Here is a 17,073-nt window from a genome sequence, read left to right as displayed (position 1 = left end):
TGTAGGAAAAGCATCAGGTGCTCCATTTGTGGGTATAGATCAGAACCTTCTCAGCAACATAGAATTTGAGAAAGTTGTATGGGTTACAGAGGTGTTAATTGAATGGCTCAGGATAGCATAGCTTGTATATGGAAGACACAGTATTAATATAAAAGACTTTGCAACTCTGAGGGCAATTCTCTATCCAATATTTCATGATGAATCTAAAAACATATCTTAACCATCAAACCATTTCTTGAAGGATAAAGACAAATTGAGAAAATTTGGCTTATTATATTTTATTATTTTTTTAAAAATGATTTGGGAATTTAAAATGCTACTTTAACAGTGGTCTCTCCTCTAACAGTGTGTTTCAATATGTGAAAATTATAAAGGAGTCCTTGAAAGATTTTGTCTGGAGTTGGATTCCCATGTTTTCCATAGGACTGGGAATGCTAGCAAGTCATTTCCAGGTACCTATGTGCTCTGGCCTCCTGCTAAAGAACATGGAACATCAGAAGGTCCTGGTTGATACCTGAGTCTCTAGAATGTTGATGTTGTATATAGGGTTATATATATTATATGTAGGGTTAGAGATATTAAATGTATGAAACAAGCTTCCCTTACCTACAAAACCTTTGATTAAAATGTAATTGGCACTTTTTTTAAAAATTAAGAAAATAAAATAAAGCATAGATAATGTTGAGATGCAATTTTGTAAGTCAATATTTGGCTGTGAGTGCCTTCTATATGACTTAGTAGCCAGCATTTCTATTTGAATTTGATGCCACTGGTACAGATTGCTGGTGAATCAGACAGAACAAACTATAGGCTCAGTAGGCTTTTAATAGTTGAAATCAAATATGTGCTTCCCTCTTCCCCTCTTCTTTTTGTTCCTCTCTCTTCTACTTATTTGAGTGTATGCCTTTGCATGTGAGGTCTCCCAAAAGTGGGACAAGGAAACTCTTTCCCTTTCCCTACCCTCACAGCATTCATAGAAGCTATTTGCATTTGCCAAATTTAGGGATTATTTTTATTATGATGGGAAGATTAATGCCTGACTCTATATTTTAATTTAATTTAATTTAAAAACCCTTTTCTTCCATCTTAGGATAAATACTAGGTATTGCTTCTAAGGCAGAAGAGAAGTAATGGCTAGGCAAGGGGTTTGTATAATTAGAATCTGCTCCCCAGGACTCTACATCTCAACATCTCACTTTCTTTCTCACGTTATGTCCTTACATTTTGGAGATAGAGTTTGTGTGTGACCTTGTCTCTCTCTCTTTTTCCAGGAACATGGCTGGGAAAACTTTTCTTTACTCAGACTTTATCTTTTGTCTTTTATTTCCTCTATTTCAAGTGATTATTAATAAATCTTACAAAATATATAGTTGGAATTATTGGATGTTAATTTAAGTTTTACATTGGATTTTTATGCCACAAGGACACAGGTTCCACCAATACCTTTAATTTTTTGCTCTGCACTTCTGCTGAAGAATTTTGCCTTCATGATATTAATTTAAATTTTACAGATTTCATCGCAGCAGGAAGAGATAGAAAGAGAAATTCCATTTAAAATCACCCTAGATAATATAAAATACTTAGGAATCTATCTGCCAAGACAAACACAGGAATTATACGAACACAACTATGAAACACTTTCCACACAATTAAAACTAGATCTAAACAATTGGAAAAACATTGAGTGCTCAAGGGTAGGACGAGCTACCATAATAAAAATGACCATCCTACCCAAATTAATTTACCTATTTAGTGTTATACCTATCAAACTACCAAAAACCATTTTTTTACTGAATTAGAAAAAAAAAACTATAACAAAGTTCATTTGGAAGAATAAAAGACCAAGAATATCAAGGGAAATAATGAAAAAAATATATGAAGGAAGGAGGCCTAGCAGTACCAGATCTTAAACTGTACTATAAAGCAGCGGTCATCAAAACAATATGGTACTGGTGAGGGGACAGAAGGGAGGATCAGTGGACTAGACTAGCGGTAAGCAACCTCAGCCAGACAGTCTTCAATAAACCCAAAGAACCCAACTTTGGGGACAAAACCCCATTTGACAAAAACCACTGAGAAAATTGGAAAAACAATATGGGAGAGATTGGGCCTAGATCAACATCTCACACCCTACACCAAGACAAATTCAGAATGGGTGAATGACTTGAATATAAAGAATGGAACTATAGGTATTTTGGGTGAGCAGAGAATAGTATACTTGTCAGATCTATGGGAAAGGAAAGATTTTAAAGCCAAGCAAGAGTTAGAAAAATCATAAAATGTAAAATAAATAATTTTGACTACATTAAACTAAAATGTTTTTGTACAGACAAAATTAGAAGTGAAGCAAGAAATTGGGAAAAAATCTTTATAACAAAAGACTCAGACAAAGGTCTAATTACTCGAATATACAAGGAGCTAAATCAATTGTACAAAAAAATCAAGCTATCCCCCAATTGATAAATGGGCAAGGGACATGAATAGGCAATTTTTCAGATAAAGAAATCAAAAGTATCAATAAGCACATGAGAAAGTGTTCTAAATCTCTAATAATTAGAGAAATGCAAATCAAAACAACTCTGAGGTACCACCTCATACCTAGCAGATTATTGGCTAAAATAATAGAAGGGGAGAGTAATGGATGCTGGAGGGGATGTGGCAAAATTGGGATATTAATGCATTGCTAGTGGAGTTGTGAATTGATCCAAACATTCTGGATGGCAATTTGGAACTATGCTCAAAGGGTTTTAAAATACTGTATGCCTTTTGATCCAGCCATAGCATTTCTTGGATTATACCCCAAATAGATAATAAGGAAAAAGACATATACAAAAATATTTATAGCCTTGCTCTTTGTGGTGGCAAAAAATTGGAAAATGAGGGAATGTCCTTCAATTGGGGAATGGCTGAACAAATTGTGGTATCTGTTGGTGATGGAATACTATTGTGCTCAAAGGAATAATGTAGTTCAGAGAGGGGGGTACATAGCAGTTTTGCAGGATTTGGCTGAGTTCTAATGTCAGTTAGGAGTTTAGAATCTTGGGAGAAAGTTTCAGTTGGACCTGGGAACTCGTGGAGAGAAACAGGGCCAGCTGAGCTCCTGCTTCTCCTTCTTGAGATTGAAAACCTAGCCTAGCTTTGGAGTGTTTTTTGAGGTTTATTAATTCAGATAAAACCTTTAAATCTTCAAACCCTACCTCATTTTCCTACCTTAATTTCCCTTACCCAAATGTCTGATAGAGGTGAAAAAGGAGAGTGAAACAGAGAGTTAGATCAAATTTGTGAGAGTTTAGCTCTACCCTTGCAGTAATTTATCTAGAGAGATTTTGTACCCATCATCCTAATCCCTTTTTATTTCAAAAACACCTTATGAACTGAGTAAAGGCAGGACCTTTTCTCAGGCTTCATTCCTGCTTTCCCTTCCCCCACCTGAGGTCTCTCTAAGCAGCTGTTAGGGCTTCCTTAACCCCTTTTATCCTGACAGTCTCACCTGAGAAGAAAATAAACCGCTTTTGTGGTTAAAACAGACCTTTTGATTACTTCATTAGTTATTTAGTAAGAAAGGGAAGAAGAGGAATAGAATCAACATACTCTGGGTGTGAGGGAAGCCCGGCATCCATTTTGAAGGTGTAACTTCAAAACAAGTCCCTTCCTGTGAAATTAACTAAAGCTTGTAGTTAATTTCAATCAGTCTATTTCCTTTCAGTGTTTGTCTTTAGCCTAAGTCCTAGTCTGTATGCCTTGCTGCTGTTTGCATCCTCTCCCTGGCAATCCTGGTTACCTCAGTGTTATACTCCCTGACTTCAGGCATTCCCTCATTTTCTCCTACCTCCTAAGCTGCCATCCTTCATCATTGAACCTTCCTTAACCACTATAATTGCCTTAACTTCCCTATTACCTAGTTTATTCACTTGAATACCTTCAGCCTTGGATCCCTTGCTTTGTCTTGTTCCCTGATCCTACCAGTTATTACCCCTAGCTTCAGCCTCATATTATATCCTGCATCTCCCTATTACATCCTTCCAAATCCCCCATAACAATAAACAACTGGAGGAATTCCATGTGAACTGGAATGACCTCCAGGAATTAATGTAGAGTGAAAGGAGCAGAACCAGGAGAACATTGTACACAGAGATTGATACACTATGGTAAAATTGAACACTAGAGACTTCTCTACTAGCAGCAATGCAAGGATCCAGAGCAAGGCTGAGGGACTTATGAGAAAGAAAACTAGCCACATTCAGAGGAAGAACTGTGGGAATAGAAACACAGAAGAAAAACAACTGCTTGAACACATGGGCTGATGGGGATATTATTAGGGACACTAAACGATAACTCTAGTCCAACTATCAATTATATGGAATTAGGTCTTGTCAATGATACATGTAAAACCGAGTGGAATTGTGTATTGGCTAAGGGGGTTGGGGGGTTTGGGGGAAAGAACATGAAACATGTAACTATGGAAAAATATTCAAAATAAAAATAAAACTAAAAATAAAGGAAATAATCCTAAAAATAAATAAAATAAAAATAAACAAACAAACAAATAAATAAACTTTACAGATTTAAGTGACAAACTCAGGGTCACACAGCTGGGAAGTGTCTGTGTCCACATTTGAACCTGGGACCTCCTATGTCTAGGCTTAGTTCTTAACCATTAAGCCAATTGGTTGTTATTCCACCCCTCCCCCCATATTTTAAAATATTTTTTCAACTAACAAGCATTTTTCTCTCCCAACCAAAACCCACCCCCCCAAAAAAAGAAAAACTCTTTAGGAAATATATATGGTCAAGTAAAACAAATACCCACATTGGTCATATTGATACTTTTTAATACATTTGAGTAAATTTTCTAGGAAAAATCTTTCAGCTATATATTTCCTACAGATATTCCTGCAGTTGCATTAGTGGAGATGGGTGTTGGACAATGTACCAGAGAATGTGAATGATATAGTCTATTCCCTTCTTTTTGAATGGGACTTCTTATAGGATAAACATGGGCTTTGTTTGAGTCCACTTCTCAGATTCCTTTGGATGAGGCCCTCAAGTCATTGGCTGACATATATGGCAATAGAGATAGCCTTGTTAAATAACTCTATGATTGGGAGTATCATGTGAGGCTTAAGGTAGGGAATGCATAGAGAAAAAAGATGGGCTGCTCAGGGAGTGAGAGTGAAGAATAGCTTTCCCTGCCAACTCCTCATCTAATGCTCTTTCACCCACAACAGCCCAGGATTTTATATTTTAACAGTACAAATCTCATCCTTTGGTGTGAAGTGGGGCACCTCACAGTGCTCCATAGTGTGATGTAGTGAGGAAAAAAAATAGACTCATAGTCAGAAGTCTTATACTCTACCATGGATTTCACTGCTAAATAATCACATTATCTTGACAACTCATTTCCCCTTGCTGGGCCAGTTTTCTCATTTATAAAATGAAAGCTTTGGATTGGATAATATCTGAAAGTTCCTTCTTGAATGAGAATTGTATTTACTATATGTCTAGAAACTATAGATTTCAGGCAACTTCATAGCTTCTGTTACTCTCAATATATTATATTGATTTTTGGTCTTAAATTTTTTCCCTCTATTGATGCATTTTTAAAATACAACCTCTAGTAAAATAATAAAATAAAAATAAGCTTAACTAAGATTGAATTTTTTTCTTAGAAACTACTAAAGCTGTAATATTTTACTTTTATTCAGTTGAGGTTGAAAGAATAAAATATCTTGGAAAATGAATATTAGTTAACATCTTTCAAACAAATCCACATTTAGAAACGTTGAGCGAATCCTCCATCTTATGTCTTGTTGATTGAAAAGCTAAGGCCTGGATTTGATTGAAATGCTTTCTCCATTTTTAAAGAAATAAAAAAGTAGGCCCCAACAGCATTATCTCATCCCTTCTACAACAGAACCTTTTTAAATAATGTTAGCATCAAGTATATTGTTTTTATGTCATTTAAAAGAAGTAAAATAATGTCACCCTTAATCATTATAAATCTCGGGTAGGAAAATATTCAATTATTTGATAGTTTTCCAAAGATTTATTTTATGAATAATAATATTTACATTTTTCACTAAATTATTTGGTTTCATCAATTACTATTATAAAGGCCAGGTGCCTTTATAATATAAGACCCACATATTTTTAAATGTGATAAGGTGACTACTTATCTTTTTGAAATAAGAAATATTTTTAAATGATCCTAATGTTTTGTTCTCTTATACATTTGGATGAATGTTCAAGGCCCCTGAAGTTTCTAAAAGAATAGATTGGAGAGGGGAAAAAAAGGTTTCATTTTCTTAAATAGTAACATTTTCAAATCAATAAAAAATAGTATGTGATATATTATTATTATTAAAAGTTCAATAAGTTATTCAAAGTTTCTAAAATATTTTATATTAATTATCTTTTGAGCCTCAGAAGAGCCCTTTATGACAGTTTTCTCAAGAGGTAATTCACATTGGATGAGTTTTTGACATCACATCATAGGAAGTGGTCTAGGATAATATCACTATATAGAAATTTCATTTTTATTTATTTTACTGTATTAATAAAATAATTGATCCATATTGATTCTAAACTCAATTTCATTTTTTTCTTTTTTAATATAATGATAATATAGACAATGAGAGGAAATGTACCTGGCCTCTAATAAACAGTTGAAATTGGAGTTAAAATGGTCTCTATAGTGAACATGTCCTATTACAATATCTTGCCACTCTTGAATGCATAAAGAAGAGAATTGACCAGGACTTACTCATCACCTCCAAGAGTTCAGGATAACACAAAGTCCTAATTCAAGAAGTGAAGTTATAAAGATAAGAAACTTTAATGGGGGGGAAATCTTCCTATTATAATAAAAAGATACTATAGGTTAAAAGAATCCAAAAATAAATCCAAGAAAACCAAGAATAAGGAAATAACTTCAAAATAATCATAAATAATCTCAGAAAAGATAGCTGGCCCACAAATATTTGAAGAATAGATGGAAAAATGAACTATGAATTTAAACAAAAATATGAAATTACAATGCTTCAAAAAATAATAAACAACCTTCTTCAAGGGGCAAGCACCCTGAAAAGAGTGGGACAAAAAGAATTTATTGAGAAAAAAAACCATTACAAGTAGACAAAGACTCAAAATTTAAAAGAATAAATTACATATCTGTTTAAAAAACCAAGTTACTATAAAACAATTAGGAAAGGTAACATGAATTTTGAAATATCTGAAAATCTGGACATAATTTTTAAAATTTTAATAAATTTTTATTTTCTTCCAGATTATATGCCTACCTAATTTTAAAATATTCTTTTTCACATATTTTACAATTCACGTTTTATCTCCTTGCCTCCCCTTCCTCTCCTCAAAAAGACAGGCTAAATGACATAGTTGTACACATAGTATCATATAATTCATATTTCCATGTTTGTTATGGTGTAGAAGAAGGTACATATAGCTTTCATGAGAGAAAAATTCATTGAGGAAATAAAGTAAAAAAAAAAAAGGTATATTTCTATTTGCATTTGGACTCTGTTCCTTCTCTGGTGGCGAATAAAATTTTTCCATCATTAGTCTCTTTGAGTTGTCCCAGATCCTTACCTTGCTGATAATAGAACTCAATGACTTCATCTATCTATCTATCTATCTATCTATCTATCTATCTATCTATCTATCTATCTATCTATCTATCTATCCCATTCTATTTTTTAGGTAATCCACTACATTAAAAACATTTTTATAATATATTCTAAGCTATGTTTGTTTCTCTTCAATTTTTCCTTCCTAAATTCTCATTTCATTTTTTAAATTCCTTGCTTAATAGTTTCTAGTAACTCATAATCCCTGTGGCTAAGCCATTTTTTTCTTTGAGCCTCCATTTTTTCTTGTTTTTCCCCTGGGACTTTGCTTAATCTGTAATGTTTATTTAGTTTGCTATTTTCTTCTGTTACCTCATATTTTCTAAACATTAGTTCTTTTGGGGACTTTGTGTTTTGGCCAGTCCCCTATAGCCAGCCCTCTTGGTTCCAATGAGTGGACCTTGTTTAAATCTTTTCCCTCTTTAGTATAAGTTTATTATTGCTAATATTAGATGGGGTAGCTCATATTAGGCCCTATCCTTTGACTCAATCCCTGGCTTCTGTTTCATTCTTCTAGATGTTTTGGATTTATCCATTCTCCAAATTCTCATTTTCATATAATCTCCAACCAGGAATTGGTTCTATCTCCTACATTGGCCTTCACAGGCTCCTACTGAATACTCTAAGATTATACTAGTCTCCATCCTCCTTTATAATTCTCTGGCACCAAATTGACCTTTTCTATATTTGTGACTCCACGTGTGCAATAGAGTTAGTCTCTGTTTCCCTAGGGAGTTATCTTTTGATTTTTAATTCTATGATTTCCTTGGGGTGTGAGAAATTTGGATCTAGCTTAAATTAGTAGGCTTTGCCCTAGTTTGTACAGCTCATCTCCTACTACAGGGCAGGTTGAGACCTCTTGTTAGTTAAAGGTTGTAATTTTTGAAGCTTGTGTTAGTTTTTCTGTACTAGTCCCATCTTCACTCATCTTCATTTAAACTACTTTCTAAATTCAAATAACCTCATGTTCATTTCCATAACCTGCTTTCTCTTCTCTTTATCTTCTTGTGAAATCCTGGACTGAATGGAGATTAATTCTTTTTATGTTCATTTTTCTTGTCATTTGTCTTTATGAAAGCTTTTATCTCTATCTGCAAGGGTTTATGTGGAAGAGATGGTTTTCCTTATAATCTCACTATCTAAAATATAAGTCAAATAGATACATCTTGATTTATAGAAATATTTGTACTTCTAGTTATGCGTTGGAGCAAGCCCATAACCTCCCAGACATTTACACTTCTGAAATAGACAAATGTTATAAATTAGGGATTGATTTATTTTCTTATTACTGTCTAAATTTAAGAAAATGACTAACCAAGTTTTAATAATGACAATTAAACTTAAATGTGCATTATGCATGAGAATAGCACTGAGATGGCAGGTAAAGGCAGGTACCAGCCTTAGCTCTCCCAATTTCAATTACAAAATTTGTCAAAACAAATTCTAGGAGGGAGTGAAACAATTTCCCATTCCAGCTTAACAAATTGACAGAAGAGGTCTGTCTCACTGGGGTGAGAATAGAGCATAATCCAGGACAGACTGCACCATCAAGCCATACCCAATTAAAACAGCAGCAGACTTTGGGGGTGACTGAACTGGAAGGGATAGCTGAATTGGCAGAGGTGGCTTTTAGAGATCTCCGCCCACAGATGGTAAGAGGGATGGACAACTGGCCAAAAAGAGATTACAAGGGACACTTTCCTGGCAATAGGTGCAGTTCTATGTTGCATTGCCAATTCACTCCAGGTTGCAGTTCCAGGGTGAGGGGGAACACACTAAAGTATGAGCCTACAGGAGAGTGGTGATGTTGGTCACAGTTCCAGGTTTGAAAAGAGTGCTCACGGTCACTCATAGAGCAGAGCACCAGCTAGGAGAGTAGCAACCACATCTCTTCTTATATCATACCACGTTGGAAAAATATAAAACATTTAGACCCCAGAACTAGCTCAAAAATAATTGCATGGAAATCAGAAGCTCAAAATAATACCCTTTCCACTTCAGGAGTAGAACCCAACTTTAATATAAAATTAAAAATCAAGAAATAGGCTGAAAAATGAGCCAACAACAACAACAACAAAATAATCTGACCAATTAAAGTTGCTATGGTGAAAGGGAAGATCAAAACACAAACTCAGAAGAACACAACAGTCAATATAGCTATATCCAAAACCTTGAAGAAAAAAAATTAATTGATCTCAGGGACAAAAAAATAATTGTGAGGGTAGCTGAAAAATAATTTTAAAAATCAAATGTAGGTAAAGGAAAAGTGGGAAAAGAAATTAGGGATGGAAGAAAATAATTTTAAAAGAGTCAACACTTTGGTAAAGAAGAAAAAAACAGAGAAAATAATACCTGAAAAAAACCCAAAATAAATCAATTGGCAAAATAGGCTCAAAAATCCACTGAGGAAAACTCTCTTTTCATTTTTTAACCCTTACCTTAAATCTTAGAATAAATACTTAATTATTAGTTCTAATAAAGAAGAGTAGTAAGGGTGAGGAAACTTCAGTTAAGTGACTTAACCAGGATCACACAATTAGGTAATATCTGAGGGCAGATTTCATCCCAGGACCTCCTGTCTCTAAGTCTTTCTCTTTATCTGCTAAGCTATCGAGGTGCCCCAAGAACTCATTAAAAAGCTGAATTGACAAAATGGATAAAAATGTGTAGAAAATTTCACTGAAGAAAATAAAATCTTAAAAATTATAATCAAAAAGTAGATGCTAATGATTCAATGAGAAATCAAGAAACAAAAAAAGAATCAAAAGAACGACAAAAATGGAAAAAACTCATGTGAAATATCTCATTGGAAAAACAACTGACCTATAAAATGTCTGTATGACACACTTTTAAGATTAATCTGCATTATTAACATTTGAGGCATCACTTCCTTAAGTCTACACAATCAATAAAACAAAAACCTTGATTTGTAGTATTTGCTCATTTTAGAAGTAGAAATGCATGAGCAAATATTAGTTGGCTCCAGCACAGCCCTGGAGATACATCTATTTATGAAATCTATCTATCATCTATCTATCTGTCTATCTATCTATCTAGTAACTTATGCATCTCTCTACTATATATATGTTCAGATATATATGTATATATGTTTTTACATATAATTGGTGAATATATATAGTGTGACATGTAGATATTTTTCTTTACAGAGAAACAGTTGTCAAAAATTTCTCATATATATGTATAGCTAAACATATTAATATTTGATTATGTTAGAGATAAATAGCTTACTGGATGAACAGACAGATTAAACTTAAAATTGTGTCTTGCAGATATTTTTTCTTTACAGAGAATTAGTTATTAAACATTTCCCATGTATATTTGTTTTTGTTGAGTTGTACTGTTGTATCCAACATATCATGACCCCATTTCAGATTTTCTTGTCAAAGATACTAGAGTAGTTTGCATTTCCTTTTCCAGTTCATTTTTCATGATGAGGAAAGTGACGTATTCATCATCACACAGTTAGTACCTGAGGCCAGATTTGAATTCAGGAAGATGAAGATGAATATTCCTGATTCCAGTGCATAAAGAGCCATCTTGCCACCCACTTTGCCCTGTAGGTTTCTGTATATAAAATATACAAATGCAAACATATATATGAACCTGCTTGTATAAAAAGACATATCCTTCTAGATAGACAGAAAAAGACAGATAGATGAAAGAGATAAATAGATAGATATTGTGAATTCCTTGAGAGTAGGAATTGTCTTTTGCCTTTCTTTGTATCCCCAAGTTTTAGCATACTTCCTGGCACATATTAGATGTTTAATAAATGTTAATTGACTAAATATAGCTATGTTAAGTGAATTGATCTTTTCACTAGAATGATTAATCAATAGTATACCTCCAATATTATCAATAGAGCCTTTTAGACTTAAGCCTTCCTAGTCAGGCATTGATGAAAGAGACTAAAAATGAGTGAGAAGCATTAGACTGACTGACCAGAAGAGGAGCCATTGCTCTGGGTTATTAGGAAAATGGTGCCATTAATCAAAATAGAGAAATAAGAAGAAGTTATCTCATATGGAAATGCTGAGTTCAGTTTTATATGCATTGATTTTGGGGTCCTAGGACCACCAAACAACTCAGTAGAAATATGGCAATGGAAATGGGGAGGGAGTTCAGAGTTAGGGATAAAGATAAATGATCTGACCCATAGAAAGGTTAAATAACTTACTTAATGACATCCAGTTAGTGACAATGTTGGGATATTATTATTATGCAAGATGCATCTTATAATTTCTATTATAGCAGGTTTTAAGATATTTTCTAGGAAGATAGATCCAAGGCTGTAATGGAATGCAGAAGTACACCTAGTCCAACTCCTTCATTTTATAGATAAGAAAACTAAGTAATCAGAGAAAAGAAGTAACTTTCTCAGGATCATATAGAGGGTGAGAAACAGAGCCAATATTAACACCTATATCCACTGACTCTAAATCTAGTGCTATGCCATCCTGCCTTTCAGTGTTATTTATTCAGGGACTAAACCTCAGGAAGCCAATAATTCCTACATTTATTGTTCTCAGAGTGCTCCTTTCTCATGTATTCAGAAGAGGTTCATTAAGTGTGCGTGTGGTATTTTCAAACTCAGTATAGGGCTGCATGTTTTCCTTATTCCACTATTTCTTATATTTTATAAAAAGAGTAGCTGTTTTTACATCCTACCTTTTAAATTCCTCCTGCAAAAGCAGCTTCTGTTCTGGGAAGAACAAAAAATAACTACAGAGAAGCTTTTCTCCCAGCTTGTCTTATTAGAGGGAGGTTACTTTTGCCTCCTAATGAGCCTTAAAACCACCTTCCTGTGACAAGCTTTCTGTTCTTTGTTTTCCTTCTTGGAAAGTTTACTAGTACTGACTGTCTCATCCCCTTTGCTTCCTCAAGACTGAAGCATTGAAAATTTCCTACAGAAATTGGGGAAGGGTAGTTTAAGGCTACAAGAGAGAGCTTCTTCTGGCTACTAGGGCAACAATGTCCTCGTATTGATTTTTTTCTCATTCCTTCCTTCCCTGTCTTTTTCTTTTCTTTTCTTTGCTTGTCTGTTTGCATAAGATTATTTAAACTTTTACCTAGCTTTCATCCATCTCTAAGTCTCTTTTCAAGGGGATTTTTCAGAAAGGAAACAAATTGTAATGGAAAAATCTGGGGCCCTATTTGTTCTTAATTAGTTGTGTCACTTTGGGCAAGTTGCTATTATTTTAATGAGCTTTATTTGTAAAGTGGGAGAATAAACTGGAAGATTTCTAACATTTGGATTTTTAAAAACATATCAATTATTAAATAAAATACAAAAATATTTAATTATTCTATTCCCAGGCTTGAAGTCAAGATATGAGTTCAAATACTATCTCATATAGATCGGTCACCCAGGTCTACTCCTGCAACCTCTATCAACCTCAGTTTTATCTCTAAAATGACAAGGTTGAATTTGATGGAGTTGAAGATCTCTTCTCTCTAATCCTATGATCCTCAGACAAAATGACATTATAATAATCGTGGATTTCTTTGCTTACAATGCTATCCTATAGGTATTCCCTTTGAATGGTGAGGATATTCTTTTATACTTCCAAACATAATGCCATTATTATGTACTCTGCTGATATAGACAATAACTCAATAGATAATAACTTCTTCTTTTCCATTCTGTATAATTCTTCTCTCTCTCTTTCTGTAGATCCTCTGTAACGGCTCATTTGATACAGAAAAGACTATTTCCCAAACTGCCTGAGCTTAGAGCAGAAGTTGGAGGAAGACAAGTACCTCTGTGCCATAAATCCTTGTGCCCATGGCACAGCTGTTTATAGGAGAAAGTTGTGAACACTTCTAGGAAGATGAAGGAAGAAAGAAAGTTTCGAGTCAGAAATAGGAGCAATATCCTAAGTTTTCCTTCCAAACAGATTAGACTACTTCGTTTTTGTTTTTCCTTAAAGGCTATTGAGGCTTTCCTCGAGATTTGGCCGACTCAGGAGACTAAAGGTTTATACTATTGATGTCACATCCTTATCACCCAAGTAAAAAGGAGCTCCAGGGGCAATCTACTGGACAATCTGATGCTTGGCTGGCAAATCATAATGGGTAACTCAATCAAGAGAGCTTCACTCAGCTGAATCAATTCTAGTTATCCTCAATTCCTCTTCTGCCATGGCTAAGTAAATCTCTACTGTGTTTGTTTAATATTGAATGCCTAGTGTGTGACTCATTTTGTTAGATTTTCAAACCTAAATTGCCAAGGAATTGTCTTATGTTAGATTTAGTCCAGAAGACAAAAAGGATTAGGAAAGGGAAAAAAAAGCAAAGCAATTTTAAAAATTACACTGTGCTAAGTACTTTTTTTTTAATCCTTACCTTCTGTCTTTGAATCAATACTCTGCATTGGTTCCAAGGCAGAGGAGTGGTAAGGGCTAGGCAACAGGGGTCAAGTGCCTTGCCCTAAGTCATGCAGCTAGGAAGTGTCCCAGGGCAGATTCGAACCCAGGAACTCCCATCTCCAGCCATGGCTCTCAATCCACAAAGCCACCTAGCTGCCCCTGCTAAGTACTTCTTAACAAATATCCCATTAGGGGTTGGTTTTGGGAATAAATATTTATATAGAGTGTATTTTGTAACAGGAACTGTGCTAAGTACTTTTTACAAATAATTTATTTTTGCATAGTGCTGGAAAAAAGCATTTATCTAGTGCCTATTATGTTTCAGGGACTGACATAGTACATTACAAATATTATCTCATCTGATCCTCATGACTACCCTTTGAGATAGGTACGAGTATTATCCCCATTTTACAGCTGAGGAAACTGAGGCAAAGAACCATCATGTAACTGATTCAATGTCATAGAGTTAGCAAGTTATTTAGGCTGGATTGGAACACAGGTCTTCCTGATTCCAGGTTCAGCATTCTAACCAGTATACCTGCAGTTGCCCCTAATCATTGGTATAATCAGGATCTCCAAATGATTGGTGTAGTCAACAGGCTTGGAATTCAAGGAGCCTGCTGACGTTGGGGATGGCCAGTACAGAGAAATCGTGATCTTGGAGAACCTTCAGGCTTCAGGTGGTGTCTTTGGTGATTCCTGTATGATGGTAGCTTTCTCTGATCTTCCCTCAACCCCTGCAGCTTGGGAAATGAAGGAGTAAGCTGCCTATGGCCATTGAACAAGAAGAACCTATGTGAGTGTGCTTCAAATTACACAATGATTGAATAATTGTTAAACTGTAACTCACCCCCCGGTTTTGTTAGACCTTCCAGTCTGGTAATTTAAACCTCATCCAAGTTCTAGCAGAAGAACTCTTCATAACTCACTTTACCTTCAAAGTATCCTGGAGGGATTGAATTTTGAGGGGAAAGACATTTTCCATTTATTATTTGCATAATTAAAAGTATTTTGAAAATACTTTTAAAAGACTCAATTGGATTTAAGATAAAGGAGTGGAATCGAATTTAATATGTCTCAGATATATTTTATCTTTACATATTAAATGAATTTTATATTTTATGCAAGGGATGGTAATCATGATTTTTAGATAAAAAATAAAAATATTCATGATTTAACATGGAAGCTAGATAATGATTAAAGACATAATGCATAATAAAATAATATCAATATTAACTGGGGAGAAGGCATCCTCATCACATTTTCCTTTCTAAGGGACAAACAGGATAGACATTTATGGACATATGAACAATTTTCATTGAAAGTGAGTTTTAATACAAACAGAAAAGCATATATAAAATTATTTACATATCATATTGGCTATGTTAAAATATTTGTTTAGAAGCATTTTAGGAACATTACGTGATTAATGAGACACAGACTATCTGTAAATTATCACTTTTCTACAATGTAAATTTATTTTTTCATCTCATAATATTTCTACTGGAAATATTGATGGATATTTAATTATAATAGCATTTCAATGCTGTAAAATAATTATTATTGTTGAATACAATTTCCAACTTGCCTAAAATGAAAACAATAAAAATGTCAAGCTTGAATAATATGAAATTTCATATCTTATGCATTTTTTTATAGAGACTCAAATGAGAATTCATAATAAATGTATCCTGAAGAAACATACGGGCTGTTCAGGTTGAGCTATTTCTTTCTACTACCTAATGCAATGCCTATAGAGTATACTGAATATCCGTTGAACTTAAAAGTTGGTGCTTTAGAGGGAGAAGTGCTGTAGCTTAGGTTAAGCCCCTAGATAGATGTGTGACCTTGGAGAAGTCACTTCTCTTTGCCTCAGTTTTTTTCTTTTAGAGGAGTCAGGATGTCCTCAAGCATGCATGGAGAGTTGGAGGGAAGCAGCCTGGCCCTGCATCCTTCTGACTTTCTAGTATAAAGCTCTGGAAAACTGTGCTGGGGGACAGTAGGCATGTCCATAGAGAGACTCCTGAGTTCCTCCCTCTGGCATGCATGCCATAAGTTCACCACCATGGAACTAAGTGATTTTCCCAAGATTAAATAGGTACCTATATCATATATACCTATCTCCAATTCATTTGAGTAAATATTTGTGCCATATGTTGGAATTGTGATCTCATCCCTGTAGGAAACTCATGGAGCGAAAATTCCCTCTATTACTTCATAATACTCCAGGAATAGGATATGTATTAGCTGGACTGAATAAGTATGGTTCTTCATTGAAATAACCTTGACTGAAAGACACAATAATTTCATTTAAAATAAAATGCCTACATGTACTTTTCTGTGGAAAAGAAAATATATCTAAAAACAAAACATTTGCAAAATGAAGGTTTCATTTTATTTCTGATCTTTCTTTGCATTGCATCCTTGAAATGGTAGAACAAACAAAAAATAGAACTCTGTGGCAGGACTCATCTTTTTATTATTTGCCATAAGAAAAGTAGATTTCCTTTTTATCGATAAAAAAGAAAAATCACCCCCAACACTCATAGCCTACCCTTGATTGTTAGGAAAGAGAACCTTATTCAGATAAATAGAACGAGGCTTTTTGAATAGATAACTATATCGACCTTGATAGAGATATTTCTCATTTTTACATCAATTACTTTACAATTTTTTATCTTCTCCATACACTCTCAGGAAAGCCATCATTTGTAACAAAGAATAAAAAAGAGAATAAAAAAGGAATTTAGCAAAATTAACTAACTTAGCAACTGAATCTGACAGTAAATGCAATGTTTTACACCCATTGTCCCCCAGTATTGTAAATAAGAGAAGATAACATATTTTCATTCTTCAGAGACAAGTTTTATTCTTATAATCACATAATTCAACTCATTTTCTCTTTTTGATTTTTCTAGGCTCTTATCTTTCCTTTAATTATTAAAAATGAGGTTCTTTCTCCCCTTCTATGGCCCCATCTCTCTTGAAGTTACATGTGAATTATTGCCTTTGAAAATATTAATTACCTAAGACTTACTCTG

This window comes from Gracilinanus agilis, chromosome 6 (assembly GCF_016433145.1).
Source record: "Gracilinanus agilis isolate LMUSP501 chromosome 6, AgileGrace, whole genome shotgun sequence".
Classification (NCBI taxonomy): Eukaryota; Metazoa; Chordata; class Mammalia; order Didelphimorphia; family Didelphidae; genus Gracilinanus; species Gracilinanus agilis.
Note: the sequence above shows the minus strand (reverse complement) of the source record.